Source organism: Lygodium microphyllum, chromosome 21, assembly GCF_053477565.2.
Source record: "Lygodium microphyllum isolate KBCC chromosome 21, Lygodium_microphyllum_v1.1.10, whole genome shotgun sequence".
NCBI lineage: Eukaryota > Viridiplantae > Streptophyta > Polypodiopsida > Schizaeales > Lygodiaceae > Lygodium > Lygodium microphyllum.
The window spans coordinates 10,977,124-10,995,249 of NC_141155.1; positions in this window are offsets into that span (position 1 = coordinate 10,977,124).

The following is an 18,126-nucleotide window of genomic DNA, read 5'->3' on the forward strand; positions in this document are numbered from 1 at the left end:
ATCATGGTATGCACAGACTAGAGCTTGGTTTGACAGACATGGGCTAGACATTGATAGACTCCCACCTCTTCTATATGATACTCAGGCTCCCACTTACACCCTCTCTCTCTCTGAGAGGAACAGAGTCATCAGGCAGGAGATATGGCATATTTATATACAGAGGACATGGGTCAGCCCTACACAGCCCACTGCCATCGAAGATGGCACATTATTATACACAGTTCTTGAGCATATCAGAGCAGGGATTAATAGAGATTCCGACATATATGCAGATCTATATGCCACATCGATTGAGAGTTCTTATTGGACAGCTCAGGGTATCATCACATCAGCTTATGATTGAGAGTGGTAGAGCTAGTGGCATCCCACGGGAGGAGAGGATATGCCCCCTTTGCAGATCAGAGGTGGAGAGTGAGGAGCATTTTGTTCTCACATGCCCGACATACTCAGAGTTGAGATCTAGATACACATTGAACAGCTCACTTCAGGGATGTATGACTGATATGGATCAGAGATCATTTGGCCATTTTCTGGGAGAGGCATGGCACATCAGAGAGCAGAGCACACAACAGGTCCCAGTCAGAGAGGGGCCCACCCAAATGACTATTACACAGGTCTTTCAGACAGACAAAGTGAGAGCTACTGTACCTCCGGGCTCACACTACAGCAGGCTGAGGACCAGCGTACCCGACGCCGCATGAGGATTCGTGGGTTTCGGACCCCACAGCCACACCGACAGGAGATCCGGAGGATTCTTGATCTACAACAACAGTAGACTGAGATCTGACGACACTCGACACATTGGATCTCAGACCTCCAGTTTGCTCTTTCTCCACCGCCGATCTACCACATCGTGCATCCAGGAGGGATCACCTGCTATTAGCGACTTCGACGACTGCTACTACATCCCAGGATAGTATATCTCCCTGCATCTATTACATATACACATCGCACCACTTTATCATAGCCGACAGTTGTTCCCCTATCACAGCCGACATTTGTTCCCCTTTTGTAGCCATTATCTGGAGTACCAGAGCTACATACACACATACACATACACGACACCTATCACACTCATAGCACCGTATTTTCAGTTTCCAGTTTTTAGCTTTTCATTCAGCACTTTTATTTTGGATAGCTGGACCTCATCAGTTGTATCACAGTTTGTCTCGTAGGCCAGTTTTGGTCTTTAGAAGACATTAATATAACTTTCTTTCTTTCTTTCTCTCTCTCTCTCTCTCTCTCTCTCTCTCTAGAATCATAGGATGATAGTAAGGTTTTATGATTTTAAAAGAAAAGACAGGTGCAGGTGCAGGTGCAGGTGTAGAGTACAGGCACAGGCACAGGCACAGGCACAGGCACAGGCACAGGCACAGGCACAGGCACAGGCACAGGCACAGGAAAGTACCCAAGGTATTTTATTTTATTTTATTTTATGAAAAAAAAAAAAAGGGTTTTTTTTTTTTTTTTTTTTTTTAACAGGCAGGGCAAAAAAAAAAAGGTACAAGCCCAAACCAAAAATATAAATTAAAACAATTTTAAAAATATAATTTCCTAAAATTTAAAAAAAAAATAGCCATGAATTTCTTCAAATCTTGGATCCATTTAGGTTCAATCATGGGGATTATGAAACATCTTGCTTTAAGGATGTAATAGAAAGGCCACATCATAAAAAATTGATCAACATTGAAGTAATCTATCAAGATTTATGGCATTTTACTGTTCTTAAATGTGTGGACAATCAAGAATATCTTGAATCTTCTTGATTATAATCAATGATTAAAATATTTTCATGGGGCATAGAATTCTTCTCTTCAACCATTATTGAAGAAATTGGTCTAAGAATGGCATTCTTGTAGCTATTTGGAGACTTCAAGTGGATTTCCTATCAATGAAGGCTTTATATAGATTTTCCATTAACTTTTTATGATGGAATTTGATCAATCTCAACATTATTCATCATCAATCATTAAATAAGCTACATTTTCTACTCTATTCTAATATCTTTTTTCCATTTTTTGAAGCTTAGAAAATTGCTAAAGGAGAGGTTGAATTGAGTACACTCTCATTGCTTGATTGAAATTCTCAACATTAATTCATTAAAATGTAATGCCTATCCATTGAAGATGGAAACTCCATCATTAAACTCAAGAAATTGTAAAAGATAAGTCTAGTAATTCAGTAAGTAATTGAGATTACTAAAGTTAAACCGTTCTTAGTCCTCATTGATTTCATTGAGCTTTCAAATTTTTACATATCTTTGAATGCCCAAAGCTTTATTTCATCCATGCATATCATCCTTATTTTCTAGAACACTAGCACTATAATGTGCACATACCAATCAAGGAAAAAGGTCAAAGGTAAGGACGAGTTAGCAAGACAAAAGAGAAGTGACCCTCCCTTGCTATTTAGGACTCCATAAGGGTGTACACTTGGCTCGAAAGAAACTTTGCACACCTTTCAAAGTTTTAGAGCCTATTTAGGTACCCTATCCATTATTGTTAGAAATCAAGCTCACCGTTAGTGTGTCTTCATCTAAGACCGACATCTATGACAGCTAGTGTGTATAGCTGTCTACATGTGACTACATTAAATAAGTCGGGTTAGTAGTCAGTTAGTGACCTGACTAGAGTTAGTCAGTCTAGTCTACATTTACACTAGGTCACTTTATCTTGTAGTGTGTGTGCTTGTCAGTAGAGAGTGTGGAATATGAAGAAATGAGCTTGGGAGCCTGAAGGCTCATGGATATGGAGTTTTTCCCTTTCTCTTTCTCTAATCTTTGAACATGGTATCAGAGCCTTACTTGGTGGACCTCTTGGAGCAAGAGGGAGTGAAGATGGTCTACAGTTAAAGACTTCTGCCATTTTTCTCAAATAGGCTGAATGCCATTGAAAGCTGAAGGTATGCACTGAGTGATTAGATACTCTATGGGTCAAGCTGCAGGTTGTGACTTGTTCAGAGCCTTGTGGAGGCTGTATTGACCACTAGTGTGTGCTCCATGAGCATCAAACTCAGCAAACAGAGCTACTAGAGCAGAGGACAGATCTGCGTGAACTGCGCCTGTTTCCTGCTCTCAGTTGTTGGGTTGCATCTCATCAAATGCTGGTGCATTTGGTCATCAAATGCTTGATTATGACAGGTATGAAGTGCTTTAAGATGGCAAGAGGCAAATGCTTGACCTTAAGCTCTGACATGAGCTGAAATCAGAGTGGGCAGATCTGGAAAAAAGGGCAGCACTGCTGTATACACAGTATACATGGTATATGCAACACATTGAAGAGCTTTGGAAACTCTCTGACAAGCCTAGAAGCACGCTTAGAGAATAAATATATGCTGGAGATCATATGTAATTGTTGTGATCCATTGCAAGCTTATTTTTGTAATTGAAATACTCAAATCTGGAGCATTTCAGACAGGCTGAAAACTGTCATTGAATATGGACAGCAAGCATTAGATCCTTACTAAAGTATAGTGTGATATTTGGTGACATCTATGAGATATATGTACCGACATGTGTATGTCAGAATGTTTATGGGTTGAGAAAAGCATTAAGTGCTACTGAATGCTCAAATTTTTGGAGCTGAAGCAAATACAATCTTGTCTTGTTGGCTGAGTACAAATTGCAGAAGTAATGTATGACTTTACTCATTAGAGACAGATAGTCTATGGTCACTACATAGTCATGCATTGACCTTGTCATACTGGAGCAAATGTATGACTTGGATTGAAGACACTTTGAAGTGGTTTGGAGCTTGTTATGCTGAATTCTAATTGACTGCAACCTGCAACTGAACTTGTTGACACTTGTATGTGCTGGTTATGCACTGTTCTGTGCCTTTATGCTCATGTCTTGATTGCCAAATATACTAGCAGCTACCTGGGAGATTTTGGAACATGTATGACATGATTACCACTCAGTTTTGGACTTGAAATTGCTGCTGGTTACTCACAGTTTACAGTTTTCAAATTGCATGTATGTACCCTGGCAGTGAGGTTACAGAAGCTTAAGCTTAAGCAAACACATAGCTTATGTATTGACAGTTATATCTACAGTTGAGACCACTTGTTTGTGGGTTGTTTTGGGGTGTCAGTGGGTTGAAATACCCTGGTTTTTTTCTGCAATTTAGTGTAGAAAATTGTCATAAACTGTTACGGACTAAACTTAGTCAGTCATACTTATTGGACTGCAGGGAGTTAAATAGTCTATTGCATCATGGCTAATGCATATGGGACTGACAATATCACTCAGATAGTTGGAGAGAAGTTGGGTAATAAGAACTTTACATTATGGAAATTCATAATGAAAAACTTTCTGGTTGGCAGAGGTTATTGGGATTTATGTACAGGAGATGAAGTTGCTCCTAAGTTGCCTGCACACAATCCAACAAATGAACAGAAAAGAGCCTACAAGCTATGGAATGAAAGAGCATGCAAGGTGCTACATTGGTTTTCCTTATGTATATCTGATGCTATGGTAATTCAAATCACTGGATGTGAGACTCCGAAGGATGCTTGGGACATACTGATGAAAAATTATGGAACCATGACACATGCAAGAAAGATCCAGTTGAAACAGCAGTTCAACAACATGTCTGGGAATGGCAAGAGCATCCAGACGTATACCACGGAGATTAAGACCATAGCTGATCAACTTGCTACTATTGGCTCAAGTGTATCAGAAGATGATATGATTGCTGTTGCTTTGAATGGCTTAGGCAAAGAGTACAAAGCTTTTGACACTTCCATTTCTGTCAGAGAAGAGCCCCCTAGCTGGGAAGAGCTAGTTGCTTTGTTGTTGCATGAGGAAGTCAAACTTGGTTTGAATACAGGTTCTAGTGTATCTCAGAGTAGAGACACTGTGTTGTACTCTAGCCAGCGTGGCAGAGGATCTAGAGGTTGTGGCTCATTTCGAGGTCGTGGTGACACTTGTAATACTTATGGACAGCAGCAGCAGCAGAGTAATTGGCATGGTGCAAATACACAAGGCCAGGGTGGATCTGGTGGGTTTAGAGGCAGGGGGAGATCACCCCGAGGTAGAGGTGGTGGTTCTGGTTCATGGCAGTCGTTTGATCAGTCCAACAGGGACAAGGACTGCCATTATTGTGGCCGGTATGGGCATATTGCAAAGGATTGTTACAAGAAGCAAGGAGATATGAAGGCAAAGGGCAAACAGCATGGGCACTATGCATCTTCCAGTGGTGCTCATGATGAGTTAGTTGATAGACTCTTTGCCATGCAGCATGTATCTAAAAATGCATCGAGACATGATAGAGATGACAGATGGTGCATTGACTCTGGAGCGTCAAACCACATGACCCCGCATGGAGAGTGGTTTGATGAGATGGTTGCAGGTACACATGGTCATGTATGTACTGGGGATTACACCCAACATGTCATAAAGCATAAAGGGATTGTTCCTCTTATGATGCATGATGGCAAGAAGAAAGGCCTGCATGATGTATTACATGTACCAAACATAACAAAGAATCTGTTGTCTGTGGGTCAAATGGCAGAATAGAATTTGCAAGTGAGGTTCAACAAAGATGGGTGTTTCATTGAGGAGTATGGAAATGGCTACAGGTTAATTGCCAAGGGCAGAAGGGATGGCAGGACGTTTACATTAGATGCGACCATTCCGAGACTCAAGGCAGCCATGTTTGCACATGATGAGAGTGCCATTCGGGATGTAGAGATTTGGCACAAGCAGATTGGACATGTCAATGTACAAAAGCTGAAATCTATGCAGCAGAAAGAAGTAGTACTTGGATTACCTAAATTCAAGTATAATGATTTTGGTCATGTATGCCCTACATGTCAGTTTGGGAAGCAGGCACGGTTTCCTTTCATGAGACATGTAAAAAACAGCACTAGGCCTTTACAGTTGGTACACTCTGATGTCTGGGGTCCTTCACATAATGCTTCTTTTGGCAGTGCACGATATTATGTCTCATTTATTGATGATTTCAGCAGGTACACTTGGCTTTATATCTTGAAACATAAGGATGATGTGTTTGATGCATTCAAAGACTTCAAGAAACATGTTGAAAATGAATTGGGCTGTTACATATCATGTTTGAGATCAAATGGAGGAGGTGAATATGTCTCAAACTACTTTGACAGGTATCTTGCTAAACATGGGATCAGAAGACAGCTCACATGCAGTTATACACCGCAGCAAAATGGTGTTGCAGAGAAGAAAAACAGGGTTTTGATGGAGTTAGCTAGAGCTATGCTGAATGAAAAATGTCTGCCAAATGGTTATTGGGCTGAAGCAATGGTGATTGCTGTATATGTGCTGAATCGAACCCCTACAGCAGGGATTCATGATGTCACTCCGTATGAATGGCTATATGGTCATCAACCTGATATTTCACACTTGAAGGTATTTGGCAGCATTGCATATGTGCATATACCGGATGAGAAGAGGAAGAAATTGGATCCTAAGGTAGTGAAAAGTGTGTTTATTAGATATGCACAGGAACGGAAAGCATATAAGTGTTATGTACCTTCTATGCATGAGACACTCATAAGCAGAGATGTAGTATTTGATGAGTTAGCATCTTGGTATGGGAATCCTGTTGCAGTGCCTACTGATGGCTCACCCAGTATGAGTCATGCTGAAAATACTCCTACAGAGAGTACTTCCATGACTGGCCAGACAAGTGATGTCATCTACAGTGAGTCCTTGGACAGGACAATTACAGAGTCGCACTACTACATCCACTGACACGGATATGTCAATGAGGGGGAGAACAGATAAGGGAAAAGAAAAGGTTTTTGAAGATGTAACAGGTCCACTCACTGCAGGTTATGATTCATCTAGCAGTGACAGCTTAGATATTGAATTGGGGATTCCGTCTGTTATGATGCCAGGTCCTAGGCAGAGCTGTTATGTGCCGCCTCATGAGAGGCAAGCTCACAGTGAGCCACAACTCAGAGAGATCAGAGAGGGTCAGACGACCTGTTGACAGGTATACTTACACTAGATATTCAGCCCGTCATTATGCTTATATGACGAAAGTAATAGGTTTTAGAGAACCAAGTAAGTTTGATGAGGCAGTTGCAAATGAGAATTGGCGTGCTGCTATGGATGAAAAATATTCAGCTTTGGTTGAAAATGGTACATGGGATTTGTTACAGTTGCCTGAGGGCAAAACACCTATTGGATGCAAGTGGGTGTATAAGGTAAAATGTAAATCACATGGATCATTGGAAAGATATAAGGCCAGGCTGGTTGCAAAAGGGTATGCGCAGTAGTATGGTCCTGATTATGAGGAGACTTTCAACCCTGTAGCAAAGATGGCTACAGTTAGAACTGTGATTGCTTTGGCAGTAGCTAGAGGTTGGAAACTATGGCAGATGGATGTAAAGAATGCATTTCTCAATGGAGAATTACAGGAAGAGCTTTACATGGAACAGCCTGAAGGCTATGTACATCCAGAATTTCTAGCACATGTATGTCGGCTAAAAATGGCATTATATGGGCTGAAACAGGCACCCAAAGCATGGAATGCTCGCATAAGTTATTTACAGCAACATGGTTTCCGATTGGGAGATGCTGATCATAGTCTGTTTGCAAAGAAGACAGATAGTGGCTATGTTTTTCTAGTTGTCTATGTTGATGACTTAATCATTACAAGAGATGATGAAAATGGGATTGCAGAAATAAAGACATGTTTATAGGCTGAGTTTAAGGTCAAGGACCTTGAAGAGTTGAAATACTTTTTGGGGATTGAGGTTGTTTCTACACCTCAAGGCATATGGCTGCTACAGAAGCAGTATGCTCATGACATGTTACAGAAATATGGTATGGCTGATTGCAAGCCTATGGATATGCCTTTGGAGCAGAATGTCAAGCTGTAGATTGATGTTGGGACAGAGATTGAGAATGTTACTATGTACAGACAAATGGTAGGCAGCTTGATCTATCTCACGATCACTAGACCTGACTTGAGTTATGCTGTGGGGCTGATCAGTCAGTTCATGCAGAAGCCTCGCAAACCACACTTGGATGCAGTCAGAAGAATTCTGAGATATGTAAAGAGTACCACAGATAATGGGCTGTTTTATGCATATGGGAAACCCCTTGACTTGATGGGGTACACTGATGCTGACTGGGCTGGTTGCACATATGACAGGAGGTCAACCAGTGGCTATGCATTTGGATTGGGTAGTAGCATGATCAATTGGCAGAGTAAGAAACAGCCTATAGTTGCATTGTCTAGTACGGAAGCATAGTATCATGGTGCAGCCTTAGCGGCCTGTGAAGCTAAGTGGTTACAGAAGTTGCTGAATGACTTGGGAGTACACTTGGACAGCAAAGTCAAGCTATATTGTGACAATTTGAGCAGTGTTATGTTAACAAGCAATCCTGTTTATCATGAAAGATCAAAACACATTGAGGTTCACTATCATTTCATCAGGAAAATAGTTTTAGCAGATCAGATTGACTTGGAGCATGTGAAGAATGAAGACCAGGTAGCAGACATCTTTACCAAATCACTTGGTAAAGATAAGTTCATTCGCTTCAGACAACTACTTGGAGTGATGCAGATGATTTGAGTTTTTTTTTTTAGCTTGAGGGGGAGTGTTAGAAATCAAGCTCACCATCAGTGTGTCTTCATCTAAGACCGACATCTATGACAGCTAGTGTGTACAGTTGTCTACATATGACTACATTAAATAAGTTGGGTTAGTAGTCAATTAGTGACCTAACTAGAGTTAGTCAATCTAGTCTACATTTACACTAGGTCACTTTATCTTGTAGTGTGTGTGCTTTTCAGTAGAGAGTGTGGAATATGAAGAAATGAGCTTGGGAGCCTAAAGGCTCATGAATATGGAGTTTTTCCCTTTCTCTTTCTCTACTCTTTGAACAATTATCTTATTCCTCATCACCATAGGTGGTAGACCATGGAAGACTACTTGGGAAAGTGTGAAAAAGACTCAAGGATCATTGGGATTCATTGGCACTAAAATAGAGTAAAACAAGATAGTAAGCATTAAAAATTGTAGGGATTTATAGGTTTACGTGTTATATACAAGTGGTTAGATTATATCTATAAGGTATTCACAATGAATTTCAGTAGCCACAAGTATTCAATGAAGACTCATGGCTATACTTGGTAAAACAGAGCCTAAATAGTACAATTGCATATTTATAGATCTTGTTATCTCATTTTAGATAGTCGTGAAGAATTAAATGCAGAATTAGACATCTTTGTTCTAATAGGGGTTTCTTATACTCCATTTGAAGAGAAAAATTTTAGCTTTGATTCTAGCTAAACATTTTAGCAAAGAAAGTTGTGGGTGGGCATTGAGGGGGGGTGTTAGATATGCTCAATGCCCCACCCTTGTAAGGTCTCATCAATGATCCATGGTGCTCTAAGTTGTAAAGCCCCCATTATGAGGAGAAGCCATGTGTGAGCACAAAAATTAGGTGGGCTCTAACTTGTATGCCAAATGAGGTCTATGTGATCAGATGGCAAAAAGGTGACCTTTGTGAATTTAGCCTTTGGGCTAGATAGAGTAGTTATACTGATAATTTGATGCACAATGCATTGAGTTGCAAGGTGTGGGAGTTATCATGGTCCCCATGATTTTGGGGTATGAGGGCTATGAAAGCGGCCCCTAGTTAGGGGTTCTCGAACGGGCCATTGGCTTCCCTAAAACAAGGATCCAAGGGGAGTATCCCGACCCCTCGATGGTAAAGGGAATATTCCTTGAAACATTCCCTAGTTGACTAGGAAAGGTGGTTCATAATATGGTTGAACATGTCGATCAGACTACCTTCTCGAACTGTAAAAGAAAGACCCTTCTAAAACCATCATCAATCTATCTTTCACCTAGTGAGATTTCATCTAGCTACCCTTAAGCTATTTGCCTATCATTTTTCTGGATCACTATCTAAGCTTCACAATGGAAACACACGGGTGGATATATCCATCTTTGTATCAATTTTTTTGAAATTAAAGTGGTGTCTATTCTTCTCATAATTTTTGTGTGTTCTATAATCCTCAATTAGATTTTCTCTACTGTGCCATGTAATTTCTACATGGTATTAGAGCCCAGAGGGCTTTGAGGTGGCAAGGGCCTCAACAACAAAGAGGAGAAATGTCGTTTGTCATATCAAGTAATAGTGCTAGTGCATTAGGTGGTGGTGCTACTATACTGACAATTCAAACACTAAGGATTCATCTACCAACCTTCAACCACAACAAGGCAAGTTGGATGGTACAAACTACACTTTGTGGAAGTTTAAAATCACAATTATCCTTGATTCCCATGAGGTTCTGGAGACAATACTGGGTTACTGACTTAAAACCACAACCCACCCTCTTGGACCCATCAAATTCAAGTGTTATGATTCCTCCAAATGTAGATATTCTATGAGCTTACAAACAAAGGAATGTAGATGCACTATGTGTTTTAGTTAAAACTATTTTGATAGTATTTTTACCTTAATTTAGTATACAACGATGGCATTAGTGGCTTGCAACGTACTTAGGAGTCAATATGAAATGTAAAATCAAACAAGGATTTAGAACTTGGAGAATCAACTAGCAGCAAAGAAGTTTGTTGAAGGAGAGACAATTAAAGCATTCATCACTCACATCAAGAATCTACACAACCAGATGGTTGGTATTGGGATACAAAAGACTAGATGAGCTAGCTTGGAGGTGTCTTGGGATTTGTCCACCAAAGTTTGATGGATTGGTACTGGCCTAAACACTGAAGTGAGACCCCAAGCTTTGACATTTGACAAATTTTGTGCACTATTAATGGAGGAGGAGCTGAGGCTTAAAGATCGAGAAGGTAGCAATAGTGGAGATGTTGCATTCTCCGCCAATGTGAAAGACAAAGGTGATTCTTCTACCAACAGTGACAAAAAGAAGAAGGGTGTTAATAAAAAGTTTCAAGGAGAGTGCTACTACAAGAATAAAGGATATGCAATTGCAGGTTGTCATGTCAAGAAGGCAAATGAAAAGAATGGCACTGTGAAGACTAAAGGGAAGGAGGCAACCAATATGGTTGAAGCAGAGTTAGAGTTATTCATGGTGACCATTGAGGAAGTGTATTCCTTGGTGTAAGAAATATCTAATGCTAACTCATGGGTACTAAATACGCCTCTTGTCACATGACCAACAAAATAGGTCTATAAAATTCTATGAAACCTCTATAAGAATCCATCACTGTGACGGTTGGGAATGATACAAAATGTCTTGTTGAGAGCATAGGTACTATTTTCTTTGCTATTATAAATTGTAAACTAAGAATATTTCAAATGTGTTATATGTTTCAGAGATTAAGAGAAATATTCTATCATTTGCTTCTATTAATAACTGATCTTGACCATGAAGTGAGGTTCATTAAGACAAGTGTAGAAATTATTGATAATGTTGGCAAAGTTATCGGTAAATGAGAAAGAAGAAACAACCTATATGAGCTAAGTGCTCTTAGAGCCACTATTGGTGTTGGCACAAGTAAACTTTAGCATGAAAGATTTAGTCACATTAGTTTTGCAGTGTTGAAAGAGATGCATAAGCAATGTATGGTTGCTCATCTACCTGCAGTAATTGAAATGAAGGAACCATGTGATAGCAAGAAACTGAGAAAGGAATTTCCACAAGAAAGCAAGAACTAAGAGAAGGCTCCTCTAGTGTTGGTGCATGCTGAGTTGTGTAACAAAATGCCTACAAAAGCCTTAGGAGTATTTTTTTATTTTATGTTGATTATCGACAACTATAGTAGGAAGATGTTGGTGTACTTCCTTCGTGGTAAGGCTTAAGCTTTTGGCAAGTTTAAAGAATAGCTAAAACTTATTGAGAATGAAACAATGCAAAGTGTGAAGAAGTTTAGAATAGATGGTGGTGGTGAGTTTAAGTCAAAGGAGCTTGAAAATGTTTGCAAGAGAAAAGGGAATAAACATCAATTGATAATGCCTCATACACGTCAGCAAAATGGCATTGTTGAATGCCAAAATCACACCATTGTGAAAATGGCAAGGTGCATGCTTAAGAGCAAGGGATTGCCTAACCAGTTTTGGGTAGAAGCTATTAATACTATAGTTTGCATTCTCCATCAGAGTTACATAGAGACTCTTAAGAGCAAAAATCCTCATGAGGCCTATTTTGGTAAGAAACCATCTGTCTCACATTTTAGAACTTCTAGATGTGAATGTTAAGCACATGTTCCAAAGGATAAGATAAACAAGTTAAATACAATAAGCACAAAGTGTATATTCTTGGGTTAAAGTGATGAAATAAAGGCTTACAAATCGCATGACCAAGAAGCAAATCATAGTGAGCTGTGATGTGGTGTTGAAGAGCAACCACATATAATGGAGGAGGAGAATATAAGTTATTCCACTTTATCATCCAATGAAGAAGTAGTCCACTACAAACCTATCCCAAGAGATGCCCCTACGAGAAGGAAGCATCATCTTCAGATGATGAGGACAAAGTTCACCAACCCACAATCAAACCACCAGAAATGGAAGCATCATCTTTAGATGATGAGGACAAAGTTCACCAACCCACAATTGCACCACCAGAAAAGCCATTTTCGTGATGGGTGAAGCAAGTCTATGATTGTAGCAATCCTAAGCCAACCACAAGTGAGGAAAAGGAAAATGAACCAAAGAGGTCACACAGAATAGAGGAGCAAAGAAAGGATTCTATTCACATAGTCAATATGGCCTTGATGTGGTCGAGACTTTGAGAAAAGTAAAGGAGTCGGAAGACTTGGAAGAAGCACTTGTCGATCTAGTATCGAGGGCAACTATACAAGCTGATTATGGCAACATAATGAAGAATGACACTTGGGAGCTAGTGGATCGCCCATAAAAGAGGAAGATTATTGGCACCAAGTGGTTCTAGAAGGTAAAGTACAAGGTTGATGGTAGCTTAGAAAAGTACAAAGTCAAATTAGTTACATAGGGAGTTTCACAAGTTGAAGGATTTGATTTTCAAGAATCATTTTCTCCAACTACTAGAATGACCACTATTCACACAATGAAGAATCATTTTCTCCAACTACTAGGATTTGATTTTCAAGAATCATTTTCTCCAACTACTAGAATGACCACTATTCACACAATGAAGAATGATAATATAATGAAGAATGACACTTTGGAGCTAGTGGATTGGCTAGAAAAGAGGAAGATTATTGGAGTTGGATGTCAAGATGGCCTTCTTACATGGAGACTTGCATGATGCGATATACATGGAGCAGCCTAAGGGATTGGCAAAGCTTGTAGGGAACATCTAGTGTGTAGAGATTGATGAAGAGTCTTTATGACTTAAAGCAAGCATCTAGGGAATGGCACCACAAATTTGATGCATTCATGCATCACAGGGCTACAGCCATAGTATTATGGATCCGTGCATGTATATGAAGAAAGCCCATAATGGTTCATTATTGATTTTGGTACTCTATGTGGATGACATGCTTTTAGCAACAAGGAAATCTCATGATGAGCTGGATGCTCTCAAGGCTCAACTTAAGAAGAGCTTTGAGATGAAAGATCTGGGACATGTCTCTCATATACTTGGTATACACATTACGTGTGGATAGGTCTCAAGGACTACTCTATCTATTATAGGAGTATATCCATAAAGTCCTTAAGTGCTTCCATATGCAGGATGTGAAGCCTATTGGTTGTTCATTGCCTTCTCATGTGAAGGTATCACATGCCAATTGTCCACAAATAGATTATTAGAGGGCCGAGATGGCCAAGATTCCCTATGCATCTATAGTGGGCAGTCTTATATATGCTATGATAGACACCTATCTAGATATTGCATTTGCAGTTGGTGTTGTGGCATGTTATATGGCTACACATGGCAAGAGGCATTGGGATGTCGTGAAGGGTATCATGAGGTACTTGAAGGGCATTGTTGATATATGCATACGTTATGGCAGCCCCAAGATACGGGAGTCATGGGATACTGACTCTAACTATGTAGGACATGCAAATTGTAGGAAGTCCACTTCTAGCTATGTGTTCACTTTTGCAGAGGTGCTATTTCATAGATGTCTAGGGTGCAGAAATGCACAACCCTTTCTACTACTATAGAGGCTGAGTATATTGCAACCACCATGGCTTGCAAGGAGGCCATTTGGTTGGGTTGTTTGGTTTTCTGACCTTGGTATTGCAGATGTTATCTCTACACTACATTCAGATTCTATAAGTGCTATCCTGTTAGCCAAGAATCTGGATGAACACATTGAGGTGAGGTATCACTTTATTCGTGAGGTCATTGAGGATAGTGCTGTTGACCTTGTCAAGATCTCAGCTGACCAGAATCTTATAGACTTGCTCATGAAGAGCCTCTCTATAGAGCGCTTTGCCTTTCTTAGGAGGTTGATGGGCATTGGATGAGATGACATCTTTCCTCATTCTATTGTATCTATGTATATGTTGTACTATCTTTTCTTTTTTCTTTTCACTCCTCACTGAGATAGATTCTCCTTTAAGCGGGAGGTTTTTGGGGGTAAAGGTGCCTTTGCCTAGCTACCTGTGTATTACTACATTGAAAGTACCCGCACTTGCACACTATAGGCAACGAGCATCCATCATTGTCACCTCATTCTTTATTCTTTTAATGACATTTGAATAAAGGATCAAAAACCGATTACACATTGCGACAGTTGGAGTTCTCACATTGTGTGTGTGTGTCTCTCTCTTGCTTTTTCTCCTTCCACCATAACTCTTGGTGCACAGTCAAGAGCACTACTGATAAGGCAGTTGCTTACATTAGAGGACTGTTTCAAATAACAAGGAACTCATACAAGATAATGTAAACTAAACAAACCCACCATTAGGAGAAGACACGCATCCATGCAAGAGACTCAAGGAGGAATAGCACCATTAGGGACTCAACGTTGCCTAACCTAATTGACCTAATCAATGCCTTAATTGCTCAAGAAACAATTGACATGTCTAGCTTTAGCAACAATCACGAAATTGATGTGATTGACATGGGAGATTTCCTAGTCGATATCCAACAAATGATAAATCAATATGACCTACAAACTAAGATGGAGCATCATGGCAGGCTAGCTGAGGACATCATAGTTGACCTTGAGGAAGAGCGGACATTGGCAAGGAAAGCACTGCAAGGCATAGCCACTCACAATTAGGAAACATGGAGCTTAAAGACTAAGGTAGGACATAGAAATGCACAAGGTTCAACATGTCTTAACTCTCATCAATAGAGCCAGGACAATACCAAATTTTGGGAGGGAGAGAGCCTTATAGGGTAATCTTATGCTAAAAGAGCTTCTCACAAAGGGACTTTTAGACAACACAACTGCAAAAGTAGAGAGCGGAGCAGCTCTAGTGACTATGTTGCTAGTAGAACTAGGAATCACCCCAAACTCTAGGAGCTAAACCAAGATACCTATGGTTGCTAAGAAACTCAACAAGTATCAGTTTGACAATGTCCCACAAATCTTTGTGTTTGTGGAGTAGTTTGAGTAAGTATGCAAGGCAAACGACCTCATGGACCTAGCTCAACAGGTACAAGCCTTTGGACTTTGCCTAGGAGACAAAGGATGAATGTGGTACACTAGTCTATACAATGCCAAATGCAAGGACTTTAATAACCCAAGAGCAAGCTAATCAAGAAAATATTGACTTGAGATGCCCTGAGTGTGGAATCACTCATTTGTATGCCAAGTGCCCTAAATGAAAATAGTCCACCAATTTAGCTATTGTTCCATACAAATGAGTGTGGAATCACTCATTTGTATGCCGAGTGCCCTAAATGAAAATAGTCCACCAATTTAGCTATTGTTCCATCCATACCTTTGGGGCTATTTGGAGTCAAGACACTTGATGGTGAGGCCACTCCCATCTTGTTGAATGTCATAACTAGGGTGTAGACAAGGTAGGTCAGAATCTCATTACCTTGGTGAGAAACTCAACCCTACAAAGGGATGTGCTAGCTAGGGTCTTCAAACAATCCATACAAATGGATGACCTACTCAAGGAGAGGAGCTCAAGACCCACAACTCGAGATAGCACTTTCTTTGAAACTTTAGAAAGGGCTATGACAATTAGTGAAAGTTTTAACCAAAGCACCCAAGACAAGGGAAAGAATATCGATCAGAGCCAAGAGTTGGCGGATGTGAAGCTAGAGTTGGCTAAGCTTCAGGAGATGATGAAAAAGCTTACATGACCTCATGTGCAATGTGTGCATTACGGAGGAAACCACCTTCCATCCGATTGCATGGATCCTAGATCCATACCCTATGCCAATTGCAATAGGTTGGTCATGATGCAATGCATTGTCAATTTCCAAGGCTGTTGCCATACCCACAACCATACAATCATTCTTACTACCTTGGAAATAGACTACCACCTTACAGAAGGGGAGATCCATTAGCTCTTCTAGCACCCAATGATTGAAGGCAAATATCCTTAGGATGGACATTAACCCCAAAGGGATACCTAGACCACTTGGACCCTTCATGAACCATCCACCACATGAGCAACACTCCAGCACATTATGGCATGGAGCCAAATGAAGAAGAGACATATGTAACTCCTTACATGACGAAGAGATTAATCCCATTCTAATGGATTCTAGACCCGTAAGGGTGATGGTGTTAGATCAAGGAAGGGTTAGAGGCGTAGAAGGTCAAAACCAAGAACCTATTGCATGCTAGACTTGTGGCCACCCAAGACACATCTCATCTCATTGCCTTGAACAAGAGCAAGCTAATCGAGAAAAGGCTGACTTCAGATGCCTTGAGTGTGGAATTGTTGATTTTTATGCCGAGTGCCCTAAACAGAAATTGTCCACTAATTCAGCTATTGTGCCATCCATACCTTTGGGGCTATTTGGAGTCAAAACACTTGATGGTGAGGCCATTCCCATCTCGTTGAATGTCATGACAAAGGTGTAGAAAAGGTAGGTCGGCATCTGATTACCTTGGTGAGCAACTCAACCCTACAAAGGGATGTGCTAGCTAAAGAAGCCATACAAGTGGATGAACTACTCAAGGAGAGAAGCTCAAGACCCACAACTCGAGATAGCATTCTCTCTAGGACTTCAGAAAGGACTATGGCAATTACTGAAAGATCTAACTAGAGCACCCAAGACAAGGGAAAGAATGTCGATTAGAGCCAAGCTTGGCAAATATGAAGCTAGAGTTGGCTAAGCTTTAGGAGATGATGAGAAGGCTTGCATGATCTCACCTACAATGTGTGCATTGCAGAGGAAACCACCTTCTGTCTGAGTACATGGATCCTAGATCCAAACCCTATGCCAATTGCAGTAGGTTTAGTCATGATGCAATGCATTGTCGATTATCGAGGCGGTTGCCATACCCACAACCATACAATCAACCTTACTACCTTGGGAATACACTGCCAACTTATGGAAGGGGAGCTCCATTATCTCTTCTAGCACCCAATGATTCAAGGCCAGCTATCCCTAAGATGGACATTTACCCCAAAGGGATACCTAGACCACTTGGACCCTTCGTGACCCATCCACCAAGTGACACTCTAGTGCATTAAAGGAGTCAAATGAGAAAGAGGCATACATAAACCCTTACATCTCCTATGACAAAGAGGGTAATCCCATTCTAATGGATTTTAGACCTATATAGGTGATCGTGTTAGATTGGGGAAGGGGTAGAGGCCTAGGAGGTCAAAACCAAGAATCTATCACACGCTAGACTTGCGGCCACCCAAGACACATCTCATCTCATTTCCCTGAATGAGAGAAAGCTAATCAAGAAAAGGCCGACTTGAGATGCCATGAGTGTGGAATCACTCATTTGTATGACGAGTGTCCTAAATAGAAACCATCCCCACCAATTCGGCTATTATGCCATCCATACCTTTGGGACTATTTGGAATCGAGACACTTGATGATGAGGCTACTCCCATCTCATTGAATGTCATGACAAGGGTGTCGACAAGGTAGGTCAGCATCTCATTACCTAGACCAACCATGATGCAGCCTCCATAGAGAAGAGGAGTCATTGGAGGACAAATAACAGAGCTGGGACACAAATGGCACTCAAACTGATAGTGCCACTACGTTACCAAAGGGTAAGCAAGTCATAAATGCAAAACCACGAACATCTGCTCCTGAGACAACAGAAAGGGAA